Source organism: Xenopus laevis, chromosome 7L (genome assembly GCF_017654675.1).
Source record: "Xenopus laevis strain J_2021 chromosome 7L, Xenopus_laevis_v10.1, whole genome shotgun sequence".
Lineage (NCBI taxonomy): Eukaryota > Metazoa > Chordata > Amphibia > Anura > Pipidae > Xenopus > Xenopus laevis.
Genome location: NC_054383.1, coordinates 33,345,678 through 33,351,677, shown reverse-complemented (window position 1 = coordinate 33,351,677; position 6,000 = coordinate 33,345,678).

The following is a 6,000-nucleotide window of genomic DNA, read 5'->3' as shown; positions in this document are numbered from 1 at the left end:
AGAGTGGTATCCTTTGGAATAACTTCAGCACCAAGAGTTTTCACCAACAAGATCCATGGATATATGGCATCCATATTGCCTTGTATCTGGCGGACTGGCTCTTAAAGACAGGGTCTACTTTTTTGACCAAGTATCTTCAGAAAACCTTTTGATATGGATAATGAACATAGATCCCTTGTTCCATACAGTCAAATGCTGTTCCTGGGAACCATTGTAGTCACTGTCAATATGAAGTATTTCTGATTTAGAAGATATAAGATACTCAAACTTCAGTTAATGCTCTCTTGGACAATATCTCTGTGCCAGATGATGTTTTTGGGTCTCATTATAACTTCTATAGAATCATTCCCATTGGCCAAATTGAACATGCAGCCCATGAAGTCACTAGTAGACACAAAATTAGTAATTTGTCATAAAAAATAGAATCTTTAGATTGGTGGCTTCAGACAAAGTCAAGCAAGAGTAGAAGAACCAGATTAGCTCGCTATTACCAAGGACACTTTCTTCAGTGGCTGGGGTGCCCACATGGCTCATGGGAAAAGACCCTAACCTCCAATTAAGTGCAGTCTTCCTTGCTCTAAATGCTTTGCTCTTCTTTGAATATTCTTCTATTTCTACAAATAATGTCTTGGAGTTTCTTCAGCTTGGGCTGGGAAAATCTTGGATCCAACTGTGCAAATTAGGGGGCGGGAAGAAAAATCAGAAGGAAAGATCATGATTTTTGTAAAATAGAAACCTGCCATTTTGTAGCAGGGCCTTAGGCGTTCCCCTCTCGAGCACACGCAGAGGAGACGGAGGGGAGGGAGAGCGAGGAGATGGAGGGGAGAGGGATGGAGAGGAGGGAGGGGACAGCAACAAGGAGGAGGGCTGGGACAGTAATGGAGGGAGGGGTGAGCGATTGAGAGGAGGGAGGGGAGATTAACTGAGGGTGGGTGACAGAAGGAAGGAAGGGGAGTAAGTCTGAGGGGTGCGGACTAGGAGAAGGCAGATGACAATTTTAGAGGTAACTGCCCAGTGCCCCCCTGTCATTGCGCCCTAGGCAGCTGCCTCTTCTGCCTACCCCTAGCTCCGCCCCTGTAGTATCTTATCTACAACATTTTCTATTGTAGAAATAGTAATAAACACCATAAATATAAATGCCACATGTTCTGAAACAGTGACCACATATTCAAACCATTACCCAAGTACATGACACATACAGATTGAAAAGTATGAAGTGCTTTACATTTTTCACAGATAAGCTTCGGTCCCAGCATATAAAACCACAATGAGCTTGCTTTATGTGCCCCAAATCCACGAAAATGAGGTACCACTAGGATAAATATATATTTGGAAAATAGATATCCCAGAGAGTTTTGAAATGGGTAAAAGTACTTTTTATAGGCAGTATTAGCAAACCAAGGAAAGAAACAGCAGACACTCACAGATCTCATGGACAGGCAAAGTAAAATAATTTAGGCACTTAATCATAGGCTCATAGGCCGCCTAAGTGCACAAATGTAGTAAGGCTTTGTCTATTACTTGCCTAATAAAGTCTACAGCGCTTTTACTCTGCCTGTCTGTGGGATCTGTGAGTGTGTGCTATTTCTTTCCTTCATCAGATACCACCACCATGAGCATGTGTACCCAGACCCTTCGTATTGCTGAGTTGTCTGCATACACGGCCAAGCACCAAGTATTAGCAAACATCATTCTTTGGCTAAACAGAGTCAACACTGTGATATACAAACAAAACTGGGGCCCCAGTGAACGGAAAATATAGACTACTTGAGAATTATTCAATACAATTTTCAAATTTTATTCATATTTGAAAATAATTTTCCACTGAAAACTATTTATATCATCTACCTGCCAGAGATGATTTTACCGATCAGTCCTAACAATGCATGCAAACCAAATATACAGCCGTTTATATTGATCAAGTGAAAATTCTCAGACAGATAGTAATTCTGAAACCAGATCCTAGACAAATAAGTTATTTTAAAGATTGTCACATCAGCCCCTCAATATACTGCATTTCACAGTGAATAATAGAAAATCTAACATTTAAAAAGCAACAACAATTTCGGACATCAGAAATGTCTAGAGTTAAACTATATTCAGTTCCATTGTTGCAAAACGAGCCTATGCTTTAAAGGGATACTGTCATGGGAAAAAATGTTTTTTTCAAAACGCATAAGTTAATAGTGCTGCTCCAGCAGAATTCTGCACTGAAATCCATTTTTCAAAAGTGCAAACAGATTTTTTCATATTTCGTTTTGAAATCGAACATGGGGCTAGACATATTGTCAGTTTCCCAGCTGCCCCCAGTCATGTGACTTGTGCTCTGCTAAACTTTAGTCACTCTTTACTGCTGTACTGCAAGTTGAAGTGATATCACCCCCCCTCCCCCCCAGTAGCCAAACAAAAGAACAATGGGAAGGTAATGAGATAGCAGCTCCCTAACACAAGATAACAGCTCCCTGGTAGATCACGCAATAGTAAAAGCCAAGTCCCACATTTCTGCCAGAAAGTAGTTCCATCCTAAAGTGCAGGCACAAGTCACATGACTGGGGCAGCTGGGAAACTGACAACATGTCTAGCCCCATGTCAGATTTCAAAATTGAATATAAAAAAATCTGTTTGCTCTTTTGAGAAATGGATTTCAGTGCAGAAGTCTGCTGGAGCAGCACTATTAACTGATTCATTTTGAAAACAAAAATGTTTCCTCATGACAGTATCCCTTTAAGATAAACACCTACGGGAATGAAAGATGGCCGCACACAAATAGCAGAGTACACAGCTACAATGTGGATTAACTGCATAAATATCTATTAACAATGAAGTAAATCATTATAAAAGTGTATACAGCTTTAGTTGATTATCGAAGCAGCAATTTATGAAGATTAAACACCATGGTGTTTCCCCCACTGTTTAGCTTTATACATGTACTTTCAGTATTTACATTTTTTTTCTAAAAATATATATCATTTTAATAGAAGGAACAAGGTAATCACAGTATTATTCTATACAATTGTAAATATTACTGTCACAGCAAAGAGTTTAATACAGGTATCACGTTAGCCTAAAAGCCCACAATATGACAGATGAATTGGGTTAACATTTTGTTTCACAGAAACATAGGCCTACAGAACAATTAAATACAAAACAAATGAGTGAAATGGAATATGAAAACTGGGAACCAAACATACCTCCCAACATTCCAAAACTGAAAACAGAAAAGTCATAACCAGTTATAGGCAGACACACCCCTGACCTACTACAAACCACTCCTACTTTCAGGTAAGCCCCACCCCCGGGATCCATAAATCGGCACTATCCAGCTTTGATAGACAAATGGGAGTTATGGAATCAATGGTTCTTTAAATAGTTTAGTTAGAATAATGGTTTACGTGTTCAAAAGTTATCAACTATAGATAGGAAGTTATACAGTTGGAGCCATAATGTATGAAAAATAAAAACAGAATAAAAATAAAATTATTGCCTAAAAAAAGTTTTTTTATGTTATCCAGAATTTAGATGGATAATATATGGAACAGAATAATCATATAGGATTGCGCTTCAAGTGATGCAATCTACCCTTAGGACAGCTCACGGGAGAAAAGATGCAATACTTTAGCTGCAAATAAGTTTAACGTTGCCACATCATTTTGCTAAAACAAAAAAAATAAGATTTTACATATATCTTTTCCCGTTTATCAATAGCTGAGTTTTCTGCACATATTACAACAATTGTGAATTTGCTCCATTTATTATATGCTACTCAATTTAAAATGTTGGCAAGGTGGCGGTTGCTAGTCTATACCCTATCAGTGTCAGACTTGCCAGGATAAATCCCGGTGGGGCAGGTGTCAGTGGGCCCTCGTGCTCATAACGAGTTGGCCTATTTCATTGTTATTCCTTATTTCTGTACAAAACAGAAGAAATACATGGAAAGATAGATTACAGTATGTAAAGAAGAGAGACTAGGAGAATAAAGAGGATGAATGAAGAGGAAAAATAATTTGAAGAGTGGGTTTATGGTCTTAAAGTGTTCTGGTGGGCCCCTGACGTCCCTGTCCAACACAGTACCCTATGGTAAAAAAAAAATCTTCACTATTAAAGGGCAGATTCATCAGGGGTAAAATTTCGAATTTGAAAAACGGTGAAATTCTAATTAGAAAAGACCAACCAAAATTGTTTTTTTTAGGCCGAATAGGTCAGTTTTCGATTGACTAGGTCCATTTTCGATTGAATTCTAATCGTACGAATCAAAGTAATAGCACATTTGAATCATACTATTACAATTTTTTGCTCCAAATGGGTTCTAGGAGGTCGCCCATAGGCTAAAACAGCAATTCGGCAGGTTTTAGACGGCAAATGGTCAAAGTCGAATTTTTAAAGAGACAGTAAATTTCGAAATTCTAATTTTTTTCAAATTCAAATCAAATTTGGACTGTTCCTTAGTCGAAGTACACAAAAATTAGCTTTAAATTCGATTTTTCACTTCCACCTTTTTCACCTGATAAATCTGCCCCTAAGAGTAAACAGCAAGAAATCAACCTTCTTTTCCAAAAGCAATTGCATTTTCTTTGGGATTTTTAATAGATGTCTCACAATGTTTACTTAGTTTGCACTTTTTTTTCTTTTAAACATGCAGTATACACAGCTCCACTGAAGAAACCAGGCTGGGCTTTATTTAGACAGCAACTAAAAAATGGCTGATGTATTTCTGACAATAAAAACAAGTACTTCTACTTCTAATTAAATATCTTTAAGTTTCCAGAATGGAAAAAAAATTGTATTTCAAATTAAATCAATATTGTACATTTTTGGTGTTACTGGTTCTTGTATCTTTCTAGAAACGTATTCAGGAATAGGTCTTAACTGACAGCAGAAGGAATCTATAATAGAAATGGATGGAAGTTAAATGGGTGAGTGTCTGAAACTGATGGAAATTGGCTAATTCAACCTCACAACTGCAAATAAATACCCTTGAAAAATGTAGATAAAGAAACCTTCCATTAGAATATATTGCCCCATCACAGTTTTCTCCAAACTTTTCTTAAAAGCATTGGGCCATAAACAGTGACAAATCGGTATATTTCAAATTCATTTTAAAGTTAACTTTCAGTATGTTATAGAATGGCAAGTTCTAAGCAACTTTTCAATTGTTCTTAATTTTTTGTAGTTTTTGAATTAGTTGCTTTTTTCTTCTGACTCTTTGCAGCTTTCAAATGGGGGTCATTGACCCCATCAGAAAAGCAAATTCTCTGCAAGGCTACAAATGTATTTGTGACTTTTTATTACTCATCTTTCTGTTTCTATGTGTTTTAATGCAGTCTTTTTAGAGAGTCAATATTTTTCTGGCAAAATACCATTGCCGTTAGGAGTCCTGGAACACAAAGGGACATTTTTTTTTTAAAACGGTGTAAAAAAGGGTTGACAAAGTACAATTTACACTGACACAGTATAGTGTGTAAAATCCTGCATGTTTATACGCATCACACTAAAATGGGGATTTCAAGGTAGGAGATGATGTGATACACGGGTAGAAATACTGTACACATGTTCAGATTATATTGCTGTTTTACCAAACAGAAAACAATACAATAGTTATTAACAGGGTTTCATACAGTTAATATTAATAACTAAATAAATATTTGTTTTCGAACAAATTGTTTAAAGGGGACATAGCGTCAAAAAGAACCAGCAAGCTGCTGTTCCACTCAAAATCTCCCCCTTATCAACTTTTAAGTAACCTTAGTAGCTACTTTATCTTCATTTGAAAGTCCAGAGGAATAGTGGGGTGTATTTAGGGGTGTAGCGAAAGAGATAGCACACCTATTGGCTGCATGGAAGAAAACAAAGAGAGGGACCAGAGGGGGGTCCTAACTCTGAATAGTTTTACTAGAAGGCACCCCTATTAGAATCGATGTTCTAACATTAAAAGTATAATTGTGCCAGAGCAATAGATTATACACTACTGGAGAGGATTAAAGGGGATGTAAAGTCAAAAAT